The sequence below is a fragment of the Tamandua tetradactyla genome, chromosome X (genome assembly GCF_023851605.1).
Source record: "Tamandua tetradactyla isolate mTamTet1 chromosome X, mTamTet1.pri, whole genome shotgun sequence".
NCBI lineage: Eukaryota > Metazoa > Chordata > Mammalia > Pilosa > Myrmecophagidae > Tamandua > Tamandua tetradactyla.
Window position 1 is genome coordinate 29,105,991 of NC_135353.1, and position 16,767 is coordinate 29,122,757.

A 16,767-nucleotide genomic window follows, 5' to 3' on the forward strand; every position below is an offset into this window, starting at 1 on the left:
CTGTGCTTTGAAATTTTTTGGGGTTTTTTTTGTATATATGTTATTTTTCACAAAAAAAGAAAGAAAAACAATCTATTGTGATGATAAAAAAATAAGCCTTCTAGCCTCCTATATTCTGGAGCAGCTAGAAGAAAAAATGTATAAGGATGTTATGGTAGCCCATGACAAACTCTGGGATCTTCTCTTATAACTACTTGTTGAACAGTGTTTTGAACACTAACAAAAGAAATCCATGGAACTGCATAATGCAAACAGTGCATAAATTAAACCATGAGCTGTAGTAAATAGTGAAATTATAAAAATGTGCTTTCTTCAATGGTAACAAATGTACCAATACCACTGCAAGGGTGTTAAAAATCGGGGGTATATGGGAATCCTATATTTTGTGCCTGATTTTTTATATAAATCCACAACTTCTCTAATTAAAAAAGATCTTCTAATGGAAGGAAAAGGATAGAAAGGTAGCAAGATGGTTCTTTGTAGTTAAAACCCTAGAATTCTAGAAAGTTTGAATCCGAAGGAACTTAGAGATCATTTAGTCCAATTCCTTCAATGTATAGATGGGAAAAACTGAGGTAAACGTCGCATAGCTGGGAGATACAGAGCTGGAATCCAAGTTGAGGTCTCCTGGAATCTGGTATGTGTTCTTCAGTGCACATCTAGTCCCCAGAGAGCGCCAAGGGTGAGAATGTTCAAATAGATGCAAACTTTGAGGAGGCAGCAAATAAAGATTTCCTTCCAGGGTTAAGGGTTGAGGTAAATAAAGGGATTATTATGACAACAGGAAGAAAAATTACCAGGTGATGCTTTCCTTTTCTTTTCATTCATTGAAAAGACATATGCCTTACTCTCCGGATATGACATATCATTATGTAAAGTCAAGCTTGGTCATTACTTAGAAAAGGTCAGAGCTGGGATTTTTTTAAAATGTGATTTTGTTGGGTTATAGTGTATATTCACATACCATATAATTATCCAAATTGTACAATCAGTGGCTTACAGTATCATCACATAGCTGTGCATTCATTACCACAATGGTCATCACACACACAAAAAATAAAAATAAGAATAAAAGTGAAAAAGAACACTCCAAAGCATCCCATAACCCCCTTCCCCATATTCTTTCTTTATTTTTTTTGTCTTTTTTTTCTTACTCACCTATCCATACACTGGATAAAGGGAGTGTCAGTCACAAGGTTTCACACATTCACACTTTAACAGCTCTATAGTTATTCAATCATCTTCAAGAATCAAGGATATTGGATTACAGTTCCACAGTTTTAAGATTTTCCTCTAGCAACTCCAATACACCAAAAATTGAAAGGGGGTATCTATACACTGCATAAGAATGGCCTCCAGAATGATCTCTTGGCTCTATTTGAAATCTCTCAGCCACTGAAACTTGATTTTGTCTCATTTCTCTCTTCCCCCTTTTGGTCATGAAGACTTTCTCATTCCCACGATGCCAGGGCCAGGCTGTTCCCCTGGAGTCATGTCCCACATAGAAGGGAGGGCAATGAGTTCACTTATTGAATTGGCTTAGAGGGAGAGAGAGGTCACATCTCAGCAACAAAAGATGTTCTCTGGGGGTGACTCTTAGGCATAGTCATAAGTAGGCTCAGTTTCTCCTTTGAAAGAATAAGATTCATAAGGGCAAGACCCAAGATCAAGGCCTTGGCCTATTAAATTGCTTTTCCCCACTGTTTGCGAGAATATCAGGAATTCTCCAGGTAGGGAAGTTAAATATTTCCTCCTTTCCCCCCAGTCCTGCAAGGGGACTTTGCAAATACTTTTTTTATTCTCTGCCCAAATTACTCCAGGATATATAGGGGCATCCTACCAACCTATACAAACCAGCAAGATCTCACTCCCTATTCAAGAGTCCATGTAATTAAGGTGTTAGAATAAGCTGACCATACAAGTTCACTTAGTGTGCTACAGAAAATATAAATTTTGCGCCAAAAATCTCTTCCTTTCGTCTCACTCAGAAGTTGAAGTTTTAAAACACAGTTCATATCACCCTTTACCTTTAGTCTGCTTTACCTTAATTCTACCCACATCAGCTTCATTCATATCTCTAATTGAAGTCTGATCATTTTTTCAGCTTTTTACACAGCTGCTGTATAGGGTAATGCTGACTTTCATAGCTGCAGACCTCTAGGTCTGAGTCGCAGGTGTCATACAGATACCCGAAGATCCAGGGAAAGACCAGGTTTTATACACAAAGAGCTCAGCATCTGAGTTTAGAAATAATAGTTCAAACTCTGGAATACATATGACTGTTTTAAGAGTTTACAATCTAGGAACGTTTATAATTGGCCCCAACCTGATAACCCATGCTCTCGACTTCAAGTAGAGTTTGCACATTACCTTATTAGTGAGGTGTTGTAATATTTGTATTTTCGTTTCTGGCTTATTTCATTCAACATACTGTCCTCAAGCTTCATTCACTTAGTTGAATGCCTCACAACTTCATTCCTTCCTGCAGTTGCTCAATAATCTATAGTACAAATACACCACAGTTACCCACTCAGATTCTGCATTTTGATGCTGCATTTAGCTACTATTTCCCTTAGAAACTTTGTAATCACTAATTCATCAAGATCTTTGTGATGCTCATTGTTTTCTAGGTAAAAAAAAAAAAAAAGGCTATCAGGACGGTGTGACGGTGGCTCAGTGGCAGAATTCTCCCCTGCCATGCTGGAGACCCAGGTTCGATTCCCCATGCCTGCCCATGCAAAAAAAAAAAAAAAAGTCATCATTTACTAAGACATTGCCCATGAATGACACTGTCAATTTGTGCTTTTTGTTTGTTTGCTTGCTTTTGACATTTGTTGAGGGAGATGTTTCAGGCTATGTATCTGCTTCCAAGAGAATGAATTTCTCTTGGCAAGTCCAAGCAAGTGTCTTATGTAACATACAGTAGAGTAACCAGGACAGCACTCTCACTGTCCCTGCTCTCCTTTGGAGTAACACATGATTCCAGAATAGGAAAAGCGCTTTAATGTTCAGAAAAAAGACTTATGGCTTACGTAGCACTTAGAGATCCAGAGCTGACCGAGATCACAAATGGCTGGGACTCTCGTGATTTTGCTTTCTCACCACAAAATGCTGACATAGGTCAGGAGTAGGCCTGAATAATTGTGAGACAGACCACTCTGAAGTAGCCAAATTTCCCCTTTTGCTTTCATCAGATGAAGCTGGCCTTCTCTGCTTCCTCCCTATCTCCCAGAGAAGGGGATGCATCAGCTTGGATTCTCCAGGGAATTATTTCTGTGAAATCTTTGTCAGAATTAACACGGCGTTGAGCCTCTCGTGGCAGAGATAATATCAATCGTGACAGACGCTGGATTAGACCAGGTGAGGGCAGCAAAGGGCTGACCATGGAGCATGATTTGTGTCCAGCATTAACTACTCAGTCCAGAAGAGAGCTTGATCCAAGTACTTTACTACATAGGCCAAGACGGCAAGCATTGGGCGACAGTTGGGGGCTATGGGTGATGTTCAAGAGAGAAATCAGGGCAATTCAGGAGCTCAAACAGGGAAAGAAACAATAACTGCATGGCAGCCAAACTAAGAACAGGAGAGAACTTTCCAGCTCTTATTTTGAGGCAGGTACTTGTGATAATGATTACTGTTTATGTAATAATAAATACCATTTTAAAATCTGTCGCTATCTGTTGCATACTGTATTACAAAAGTGTGTATGTATAGGTTGTGTGTGTGTGTGTGTGTGTGTGTGTGTGTGTGTTTGTGTATAATTAAAGCCATGAGAGTAAATGGGTTAGGGTAGATAGGAGAACTTCAATGCTGGAACCCTGTGCATGCTGATGTTGAGAATTAAGAGAGAAACAGAGGAACTAGCAAGGAGGCCTAAAAAGGAACAACTAGTGACAAGAATATAAATTATGGCTTATAAACACATGTAAAATATGCATTATATCAAGGAGTATAAATTATATAATACTACATTATATATTATATGTATATAACATGTAATATATGTAACACATGCTTTCGTATTATATATAATTTCTAACCTAAAAATGTCCACAAGTAGGTATTATTATCCATATTATGTAGCTGAGGAAATGGAAACTCAGGGAAGTTAAGTCATTTCCCCAAGATCTCACAGTAAACAGTTAAACAGATTCAAACTCACAACTCTCTGAGTCTAAGCCAACGCTCTTTCTACAATGTCGTATTGCCTCTTACAAAGTGTATTCTTAAAAGATGTAGGAAAACCCAGTGAAGTGGGTATTAATATGTTCACATTTTACAAATCAAGATTAAAAAGGCCTGATCCATAATATAGAAATAATAATACCCAATCTCATCATTCAATTAGCATTTACTGTGCTTTTTTGTTCGAGCTACTATATAGGCATTTAGGCAGATAAGGAGAAAATGTATATTAAATTACTGAAGATAGGAAGGTGTTCCTTTCCTTAGATGGATGGGTTTATTTTTGGACTCTCAATTCTATCCCCTCAGTCTAAATGTCTAGTGCTATGCCAGTACCACTCTCTTGTGCTTACTGTAACTTCATGGCATATTTTGAAATCAGGAAGTATAATTTCTCCAACTTTGTTCTTCTTTTGCCATACTGTGTTGACTTTGGGGAACACCTGTAATTCCAAATGAATTCGAGGATTCACTCATCCATTTTCGCAAAAAGAGCACGGAAATTTTAATAAGGATTGTGGTGAAACTGTAGATCGATTCAGGTAGCACTGGCATCTGAACAATATTAAATCTTCCAATCCACGAACACAGGATGTCTTTCCACAGATTTAGGTCTTCTTTAGTCTCTTTGAATACTGTTTTTGGTGGTTTTTTTTTTTTCATTTTTTATTGTGAAATATAACATTAATACAAAAAAAGCAATAAATTTTGAAGTACATTATAACAAGTTATAGAACAGATTTCAGAGTTTTCTGTGGGTCACAGTTCCACAATTTGAGGTTTTTCTTTCTAGTGGCCTCAAAACACTGGAGACTAAAGGAAATATCACTACAATGATTTAGCAGTCATACTCATTTGTTAAATCCTATCTTCTCTGTTAAAACTCCTCCTTCTTCTTTGATCCTTCTCCCACTCTTTAGGGTTATTTGAACTATGCCCATTCTAACTTTTTCACGTTGGAAAGTGCTGTCTATAATATGGAATAGGGGGATGGAACTAGTTGATGCTCTTGGAGGGAATGGCCTCTCTGGGTTTCAGGACTTATTTGGCCTAGGAATCTATCTAGAGGCTGTATGTTTCTTAAAAGTAATCTTATTGTGTGAAACTTTTGTGGAATGTCAGATACAGCCCTAAGTGTTCTTTAGGATTGACAGGAATGGTTTTGGTTGGGGGTTGGCAAACTGTGGTAATTAGCAATACCTAGCTGAAGCTTGTGTAAGAGTATCTTCCAGAATAACCTCTTGACTCTGTTTTTCTTCTTAGACATGGATATCTTTTTTTATAGCTTTTTTAATTGTATAATATTACATATATACAAAGAAAAGAAAGAGCAATAATTTTCAAAGCACTCTTCTACAAGTAGTTCCAGGACAGATCTCAGTGTTTTTCATGGGCTACCACACCATCCTCTCAGATTTTTCCTGCTTCAGAATATGGAGTGCTGGAAGGAATAAATATATTTTTTTATCATCACAATAGACTTTTTTTTTCTTTTTTGTGAAAAATAACATGTATGCAAAAAAGCAATAAATTTCAAAGCACAGCACAACAATTTGCTGTAGAACAGAGTTCAGAGTTTGGTATGGGTTACAATTCCACAATTTTAGGTTTTTACTTCTAGCTGCTCTAAGATACTGGAGATTAAAAGAATATCAATTTCATGATTCAGCAATCATATTCGTTTGTTAAACTCTACATTTTCTGTATAGCCCCACCATCAGCTTTGATCTTTCTCCCACTCTTTAGGGGTATTTGGGCTATGGCCATTCTAACTTTTTCATGTTAGAAAGGGCTACCAGTATTATGGGATAGGGAGATGGAACTATCTGATGTTCTAGAGAGGCTGGGCCCTCTAGGTTTCAGGACTTATCTGGTCCAGGGACCCTGGACGTTGTAGGTTTCTGGAAAGTTACCCCAGTGCATGGAGCCTTTGTAGAATCCCATATATTGCCTGAGGTGTTCTTTAGGATTGGCTGGAATCATTTCGGTTGGGGTTTGGCAGGTTATAATAGGTAGCAATGTCTAACTGAGCTTGTATAAGAGTGACCTCCAGAGTAGCCACTCGACTCTATTTGAACTCTCTCTGCCACTGAAACCTTATCTGTTACACTTCTTTTCCCCCTTTTAGTGAGGATGGTTTTGTTAATCCCATGGTGTCAGGGCAAGACTCATCTCTGGGAGTCATCTCCCACACTGCCAGGAAGACTTTCATCCCTGGATGTCATGTCCCACGTAGTGGGGAGGGTAATGATTTCACTTGCCAAGTTGAGCTTAGAGAGAGTGAGGCCACATCTGAGCAACAAAAGAGGTCCTCCAGAAGTAACTCATGGATATACCTGTAGGTAAGCTAAGCTTCTCTGCTACCTACATAAGCTTCACAAGAGTAAGCCTCAAGATTAGGGACATGGCCTATTGATTTGGTTGTCCCTAAAGTTTGACACAGTATCAGGGGATTCCCTCATGTAAAGTTTAATAGTTTCATATGTTTTCTCCTATCCCTCAAGGGACTTTGTCAAAACTTTTTTATTATCTGCTTAACATATTCTGGGATGTATCCAGGCATTACATTAAGCTATACAGGATTAAAGGCCCTCATTTTTATTTTAGACTCCCTGTGTTTCAATTGTTCAAATGAGTTATCCAGATAAATTGAGTTAGATTATATGCTACAGAAAATTTAGGTTCTGGACAAAAGAAACCTTTCTTCCTTTGGTCTCAGAGAGTAGGTATGGTTCTACAATATAGATGATGTCTTTCTTACCCTTATGTTCTGAATGACTAACACCAACTGTTTGGCTTTGTACTTATCTCTAAATATCAGGTTATATATATAAAACAGCCTCTCAAAATCCAGAAATAATAATCACCACTCTGGACTAAATGTGTCTGCTATAAGAGCTTACAAGCTAGGCCCCTGTTTTCTCATAAGCATTTTCTAAAGGAGACCATACAATAATTTTTCTTTCATTTCTGCTTATTTTGCCTCGCCAGATGTCCCACAGGTTCATTCACATCATTGCATGACTCACAACATCGTTCCTTTTTGTAGCAGCACAATATTAGAGCATATGTATACATCATTTGCCAATTTACTTCTCAGTCAGTTATTCTTTAGCCACCTGCATTCATTAGGCATCATGTATAGTGCCCAAAGTCCACAGTCCATCAACACTCTCAATTTTAGATAATGCCATTGTTCCCAAGAGAAAGATAACCAATAAACACACCCTTACCAATTAGGAAATCTAAACCTCCCTTTAACTCTTGTCCCCCCCCCCCCCATTATTTACCTCTGCTGTTGCTGTGGTAGTGCTGATGGTTTCCTGTTAAACATAGCCCATAGCATGCAATAGCAGTTTCCCCCTGTAACCCTGGACTTAAATACTCCTTGTACATGAATTATACCTTTGAAGTAGCTCTTGTAAGAACTTATTTATATTTCTAGTGTTAATCAGTGGTACATATAGGTCTATACATCCCTTTTCAATCTTGTTCACCTTCAATATGTGGATACCTTATTTTGTTACATTTGTTTTCTCCCTTTTTGTCAGGAAGGTGTTGTGGATCCCATAGCACCAGGGCCAGACTCATTCCTGGGAGGCATGTCCCACATTGCCAGGGAGACTTTCATCCCTTAATGTCATAACCCATGTAGGGGAGAGGGTAATGATTTTACTTGCAAAGTTGGGCTTAGAGAGAGGTTGGCCACTCTAAGCAACAAAAGAGGTCCTCTGGAAATAACACTTAGGCATAAATATAGGTAGGCTTAGCTTCTCCATGGCAGAAATAAGCTTCACAGGGGCAAGCCTCAAAATCAAGGGCTTGGCTTAGTGACTTGGGAGTCCTTACTATTTGAGACAGTATCAGGGGTTTCCATGGTTGTAAAGCTTAAAGTATTTTTTCTCCTATCCTTCAAAGGACTGCCAATATTTTTAAATCATCTGCTCAACATACTCTTGGATTTATCTGGGCATTACATTACTCTCTGTAGAATTACAAGCCCTCATTCCCGTTCTGGACTCCATGAATTTGAGTTGTTTAAATGAGCTATTCGCACAGGTTGAGTTAGATTAGGTGCTACAGAAAATTTAAGTTTTAGACAAAATAAACCTCTTTTCCTTTGGTCTCATACAGTTGGTGAAGTTCTAAAATACAGTCATTCTTACCCCAGTATTCTAATTGACCTTAGTCCCAACCCAATCGTCTTCATTATCTCAAATTGAAGCTTGATCTCTTTTTCCGTTTCTTTAACAGTTGTTGTACATAGCAAAGCTGACTTTCAGAGCTGCAGAACTCCAACTGAGTCTTAGGGGTCACACAGATAGCCAAAGTTCCAGAGAGATACCAGTTTATACATACATAGCACAGTATCTCAAAATCTAGAAATAACATTTACAACTCTGGACTAAATGTGACTGCTATAAGAACTTGAAATCTAGGCCCCAATTTTCTTACAAGTATTTTCTAAAAGAGACCATATATTATTTATTATTTTGTTCAAACTTATTTTGCACCACATAATGTCCCCAAGGTTCATTTACCTTATTGTATGCCTCATGATTTTGTTCCTTTCTGTAGCTATGCAACATTCCCGCATGGGTATACAACACAGTTTACCATTCTACTTCTCAGTCAAAGTATCCTTCAGTCACCTCCATCCATTGGGCATCATTTATAATGTCCAAAGACAACAATCCATGACTCACAATTTCTTCACTTAGTTGTACAACCGTCAACACTCTCAATTTTCATTGCTCCAAAGAAAAAAAAATAACCGACAAACACACCCTGACCAGATAGAAAATCCAAACCACCCCTTAATTCTTGTCCTTCCCCTCCAATTATTTACACTGATATCTTCCTGTTACGTACAGACCATAGCACACAAAGTACTCTCCCCCTGATACCCCTCAATTATTGACTCTTTGTACAGGATTCATACCTTTGAAGTAGTTTATGCCAGAACTTATTTATATTTTTAGTGTTAATTGGTGGGATACATGGCTCTATACAAACCCTTTCAATCATGTTCACCTTCAATATGGCAATAGACCCCCCTAATGAACTGCCTTCTCATCTATCCATTTTCATACTTTAAAGTACAACCTCATTAGCTAACCATTCACCCATGTTTAGCTTCTTTGTATTGCTAGGCCCCTATATTGTACCTTATAAGCCTCTGTGTTTACATTTACCAAGGTCATAAGATCAAAATCATACAGTATAAATAATTTTGTGTTTGGCTTATTTCACTCAGTATTATATCCTCAAGGTTCATCCATGTTGTCATATACTTCAGGACCATATTTCTTCTTACTGCGGCCTAATATTCCATCATATGTTTATACCACTTTTTGTCCACTCGTCTGTTGATGGGCACATGGATTGTTTCCATTTTTTGGTAATTGTGAAGAATGTTGCTATAAACATCGGTGTTCAAATGTCTTTGTGTCACTACTTTCAGCTCTTCTGGGTATATACTGAGTAGTGGTATTGTCAGGTTGTAGGGCAACTCAATATTTAGCTATCGATATTTCACAGCTGCAGCATCATACATTCTCACCGGCAGTGCATAAGTGTCCCAATTTCTCCACATGCTTTCCAGCATTTATAGTTTCCTGTTTGTTTAATAGCAGCCATTCTTATAGGTGTAAGGTGGTATCTCATTGCAGTACTGATGTGCATTTCCCTTACAGGTAATGAAAATGAGCATCTCTTCATGTGCTTTTGAGCCTTCTGTATTTGCCCTTCAGAAAAATGTCTATTCATATCTTTAGTCCATTTTATAATTGGCTTGTTCTTTTGATATTGTTATATGATTTCTTTATACATACAGGGTATCAAACCTTTATCCAATATGTGATTTCTAAATATTTCATCTCATTGAGTTGGCTGTTTCTTCACAATTTTGACAACGTCCTTTGAGGCAAAGAAGCTTTGATTTTGAGGACTTCCCATTTACTTTTTCTTTCATTGCTTGTGCTTTTGGTTTAAAGTTTAGGAAGCTTCCTCTTATTACTAGGTCTTGAAGATGTTTCCCTACATTTTTTTCTAGGAGTTTTATGGTACAGGCTCTTATATTTAGGTCTTTGATCCACTTTGAGTTAATTTTTGTATAGGGTGTAAGGTAAGGATTTTCTTTCATTCTTTTAGCTATTGATATCCAGTTCTCCCCTGCCCATTTATTGAAAAGACAATTCAGTCCCAGTTCAGTGGATTTGGGGACCTTGTCAAAGATCAATTGACTGTTGACTTGGTGGTCTATTTTTGTGATCTTGATCGAATTCCATCAGTCAACGCTTTTACCTTTGTGCAAGTACCATGATGTTTTGACACTGTGGCTTTGAATAAGTTTTAAAAACAGGAAGTGTTAATCCTCCCACTTTGTTCTTCATTTTTAGGATATTTTTAGCTATTCAAGGTTTCTTTCCTTCCAAATGACTTTGATAACTAGCTTTTCTAATATTCATAGTAGATAGTAGGAATTTTGATTAGTATTGTTTTGAATCTGTAGATCAATTTAGGTAGAATTGACATGTTAACTACATTTAACCATCCTACCCATGAGTAGGGAATGTTTCTCTACTAATTTAGATCTCTGGCTTCTTTCAGTAAGGTTTTGTACTTTTCTGTGTACCAATCCTTTAGATACCTAGTTAAGTTTCTTCCTAGATGCTTGATTTTTTTTCTTTATAAAATATGTGTAACACTTCACAAATGTGCATGTCACCCTTGCCCAGGTGCCGTGCTAATCTTCTCTGCATTATTCCAATTTTAGCATGTGTGCTGCCAAAGTGAGAACGATGCTTGATTCTTTTTGTTGCTATTTTCAATGGAACTTTCCTTAATCATCTCCTCAGTTAGGTCACTGGTTGAGTATAGAAACGCTACTGATTTGTGCACAGGATTCGTGTATCCTGCCACTTATTCTGAATTTGTTTATTAGATCAAGAAGCTTTGACATAGATTTCTCAGGATTTTCAATGTATGATATCATGTCATTTGCAAATAATGAAAGTTTTACTTCCCCCATTCTGATTTGGTTGCCTTTTATTTCTTTTTTCCTGCCTGATTGCTCTAGCTAGAACTTCCAGCACAATGTTGAATAATAATGGTAACTGAGGGCATCCTGACCTCATTCCTGATCTTAGGGAGAAGGTTTTCAGTCACTCACCATTGAGTACAATGCTGGCTAGGATTTGTATATATATCTCCTTTATCATATTGAAGAAATTTCCTTCCATTTCTACTTTAAAAAAAAATTTTTATGTTCATCATCACGATCATTTCTTAGAACATTTGCATCGATTCAGAAAACAGAAAAAATTCATACATACAATACCTCTTACCCCTCGCTTTCATTGATCACTAGCATTTCAATCTACTAAATTTATTTTAACATTTGTTCCCCGTATTATTTCTTTATTTTTAATCCATACGTTTTACTCTTCTGTCAAAAAGGCAGATAAAAGGAGCATCAGACACAAGGTTTTCACAATCACATAGTCACATTGAGAAAGCTGTATCATTATACAATCATCTTCAAGAAACATGGCTACTGGAACACAGCTCCACATTTTCAGGCAGTTCCCTCCAGCCTCTCTGTTACACCTTAACTAAAAAGGGATACCTATATAATTTGTAAGAATAACCTCCAGAATAAACTTTCAACTCTGTTTAGAATCTCTCAGTCATTGACACTTTATTTTGTCTCATTTCTCTCTTACTGCTTTTGGTTGAGAAGGTTTTCTCAATCCCTTGATGCTGAGTCCCAGTTCATTCTAGGATTTCTGTCCCACATTGCCAGGAAGGTCCATACCCCTGGGAGTCATGTCCCATGGAGAGATGGGGAAGGCAATGAGTTTGCTTGTCATGTTGGCTGAGAGAGAGAAGCCACATCTGAGCAACAAAAGAGGTTTTCTTCAAGGTGCTCTTAGGCCTAATTTTAAGTAGGCTTAGCCTATCCTTTGTGGAGATAAGTTCAATATGAACAAATCCCAAGATTGGGGCTCAGCCTATTGCTTTGGTTGTCCCCACTGCTTGTGAGAATATCAAGAATTCTCCACTTGGGGAAGCTGAATTTTCCCTCTTTCTCACCATTCCCCCAAGGGGACATTGCAAATATTTTTTTATTCACTGTTCAACTCACTCTGCATCACTCTGGACAAATCTACAAAAGCTCATGCTCTACCCAAGGTTCCATGTACTTATGGTGTTCAGTTAAGCTGTCCACATAAGTTAGATTAGGAAATGCACTAGTCAATATATAAATTTTGTACCAAATAAACATTTTTTGCTTTAGACTCACATATAAGTTGAAATATTAAAATATTAGTTAGAATTTATTTTCAACACACTGCCGTATTGACATTCCTTTGTTTTTCCTCATGCAAAAACATTTTTAAATTTGTACATTTACTCACTCTAGGCATTCCTAGATTATACCATCTCAGTCTTTATTGTAAATCTTTCCTTCTGTTTTCCTTTGTGCCCCCAGAAGTCCTCCCTCTATCATTCTCACATTCACCTTCATTCAGTGTTCTAACATTATTGTATTACAGTTGGGTAGTATTGGCCTATCTACTTCTGAATTTTTACAATCAGTCCTGTTGCACAATCTGTATCCCTTCAGCTCCAATTACCCAATATCTTACCCCATCTCTATCTCCTGATGATCTCTGTTACCAATGAAATTCTCCAAGTTTATTCACTAATGCCAGTTCATATCAGTGAGACCATACAGTATTTGTCCTTTTGTTTCTGGCTAATCTCACTCAGCATAATGTCCTTAAGGTCCATCCATGTTGTTACATACTTCATAACTTTATTCTGTCTTACAGCTACATAATATTCCATCTATGTATATACCACAACTTGTTTAGCCACTCATCTGTTGATGGTCATTTTGGCTGTTTCCATCTCTTTGCAATTGTTAATAATGTTGCTATAAATATTGGTGTGCAAATGTCCATTTGTGTCTTTGCCCTCATGTCCTCTGAGTAGATACCTAACAATGGTATTGCTGGGTCATATGGGAATTCTATACTTAGCTTCCTGAGGAACCGCCAAACTGCCTTCCACAGTGGTTGTACCATTTGATTCCCACCAACAGTGGATAAGTGTGCCTGTTTCTCCACATCCTCTCCAGCACTTGTCATTTTCTGTTTTATTCATATTGGCCATTCTGGTGGGTGTGAGATGATATGTCATTGTGGTTTTGATTTACATTTCCCTAATAGCCAGGGAAGTTGAGCATCTTTTCATGTGCCTTTTGGCCATTTGTATTTCCTCTTCTGAGAAGTGTCCGTTCAAGTCTTTTGCCCATTTTGTAATTGGCTTGTCTATCTTTTTGTTGTTGAGTTGAACCATCTCTTTATATATTCTGGATACTAGACCTTCATCTGAAATATCATTTCCAAATATTGTCTACCATTGTGTAGGCTGTCTTTTTACTTTCTCAATGAAGTTCTTTGATGCACAAAAGTGTTTAATTTTGAGGAGTTCCCATTTCTTTCTTTCTTCAATGCTCATGTTTTGGGTGTAAGGTCCAGGAAACTGCCTCCTATTATATGATTTATAAGATATTTCCCTACATTTTCTTCTGACAGTTTTATGGTCTTAGATCTAAAGTTTAGGTCTTTGATTCATTTTGAGTTAAGATATGGATCCTCTTTTATTCTTTTGCATGTGGATATCCAGTGCTCTAGGCACCATTTATTGAAGAGACTGTTCTGTCCCAGATGAGCTGGCTTGAGATTGCCTTATCAAAGATCAATTGTCCATAGATGAGAGGGTCTATATCTGAACACTCTATTCAGTTCAATTGGTCAGTATACCTAACTTTATGTCAGTACCATGCTGTTTTGAGCACTGTAGCTTCATAATACACCTTAAAGCTAGGTAGTGTGAGACCTCTGACTTCATTTTTCTTTCTCAGGATACTTTTAGCTATCCAGGGCACCCTGCCCTTCCAGATAAATTTGGTTATTGGTTTTTCTAGTTCTGAAAAGTAAGTTTTTGGGATTTTAATTGGTATTGCATTGAATCTGTTAATCAATTGAGGTAAAATTGATATCTTAACTATATATATATATATTTTTAACTGTTTTAAAAACTATTTTTATTGACAAAACAACATACAAACAGAGATATTCTTAACATATGAACATTCCATACTTGGTGTACAATCAACGGCTCACAATATCATCACATAGTTGTATATTCGTCACCATGATCATTTCTTAAAACATTTGCATCACTCCAGAAAAAGAATTAAAAAGAAAAAAGAAAAAACTCATATATATCATACTCCTTATCCCTTCCTCTCATCAACCACTAGTATTTCCATCTACTCAATAGATTTTAACCTTTATTCCCCCTACTTTTTTTCTATACCCCTTACCACTCCCTTTCATTGATCACTAGTATTTCAATCTACTCAATTTATTTTAACATTTGTTCCCCTTATTATTTGTTCATTTTTAAAAAATTTATTTATTTATTAATTAAAAAAATTAAGAACAAACAAAAACATTAACATACCATTCTGTTCTATATACATAATCAATAATTCTCAATATCATCACATAGTTGCATATTCATCATTTCTTAGAACATTTGCATCAATTCAGAAAAAGAAATAAACAGACAACAGAAAAAGAAATAAAATGATAACAGAGAAAAAAAAGATTATACATACCATACCCCTTACCCCACCCTTTCATTGATCACTAGCATTTCAAATTAAATTTATTTTAACATTTGTCCCCCCATTATTTATTTTTATTCCATATGTTCTACTTGGCTGTTGACATGGTAGACAAAAGGAGCATCAGACACAAGGTTTTCACAATCACACAGTCACATTGTGAAATCTATACCGTTATTCAATCATCATCAAGAAACATGGCTACTGGAACACAGCTCTACATTTTCAGGCAGTTCCCTCCAACCTCTCCATTACATTTTTTTTTTAATTTTTTATTAATTAAAAAAAATTACAAGAAACAAACATTCCCAACACATACACTCAGCAATTCACAATATCATCACATAGTTGCATATTCAACATCATGATCATTTCCCAGAACATTAGCATCAATTCAGAAAAAGAAATAAAAAGACAACAGAAAAATATAACAAACAGAAAAAAAAATTTTACAGGCCATACCCCTTACTGATTCCTTTCATTGATCACTAGCATTTCAAACTAAATCTATTTTAACATTCGTTTCCCCTATTATTTATTTTTATTCCATATGTTCCTCTCGTTTGTTGACAAGGTAGATAAAAGGAGCATCAGACACAAGGTTTTCACAATCACACAGTCACATTGTGAAAGCTATATCATTATACAATCATCATCAAGAAACATGGCTACTGGAACACAGCTTCACATTTTCAGGCAGTTCCCTCCAACCTCTCCATTACATCTTGGATAACAAGGTGATATCTACTTAATGCATAAGAATAACCTCCAGGATAACCTCTTGACTCTGTTTGGAATCTCTCAGCCATTGACACTTTGTCTCATTTCCCTTCTCCCCTTTTGGTTGAGAAGGTTTTCTCAATCCCTTGATGCTGGGTATCAGCTCATTTTAGAGTTTTTCTCAATCCCTTGATGCTGAATCTCAGCTCATTCTGGGATTTTTGTCCCACGCTACCAGGAAGATCCACACCCCTTGTAGTCATGTCCCACATAGACGGGGGAGGGTGGTGAGTCTGCTCGCTGTGTTGGCTGGAGAGAGAGGCCACATCTGAGCAACAAAAGAGGCTCTCTTGGGGGTGACTCTTAGGCGTAATTTTAAGTAGGCTTGACCTATCCCCTGTGGGGTTAAGTTTCATATGAACAAATCCCAAGACTGGGGGCTCAGCCTATAGCTTTGGTTGTCCACACTGCTTGTGAGAATATCAAGAATTCAACTTGGGGAAGTTGAGTTTTCCCCCCTTTTCACCATTCCCCGAAGGGGACTTTGCAAATACTTTCCCACTCACTGATAAATCACTCTGGGATTCATCAGGGCATCACCTGGACAAACCAACAAAATCTCATGTCCTATGCAAAGTTCCATGTACTTAAGGTGTTCAATCAACTATCTACATAAGTTATATTAGGAGATGCACTAGTCAAAGTATAGATTTGTACCAAATAAACATTTTTTGCTTTAGTCTCACACATTAGTTGAAATTTTAAAATATTAAGTACCATCTATTTTCAGCACACTGCAGTAATGACATTCTTTTGTTCTTCCTCATGCAAAAATATTTTTTAAGTTTGTACATTTAGTCACTGTCATTATACACTCTAGGCATTCCTAGATTACACCATCTCAATCTTTATCATCTATCTTTCTTTGTGATTTCATTTATGTCCCAGCCCTTCTCCATCATTCTCATATGCAGCTTCATTCAGTGTTTTAAGATAATTGTATTACAGTTAGGTAATATTGTGCTGTCCATTTCTGAGTTTTTATATTCAGTCTTGTTGCACAATCTGTATCCCTTCAACTCCAATTATCCAATATCTTACCCTATTTCTATCTCCTGATGGTCTCTGTTACCAACGACATATTCCAAGTTTAT

General features: G+C 37.0%; 1 non-coding gene across 1 annotated transcript; it reads right to left on the reverse strand.

Moving 5' to 3' along the window:
* Positions 1-10,880: 10,880 nt before the first annotated feature.
* Positions 10,881-10,987, reverse strand: LOC143672283 (U6 spliceosomal RNA). The gene has a single exon (XR_013169752.1). It is a non-coding gene; the product is annotated as a U6 spliceosomal RNA (small nuclear RNA).
* Positions 10,988-16,767: the final 5,780 nt, after the last annotated feature.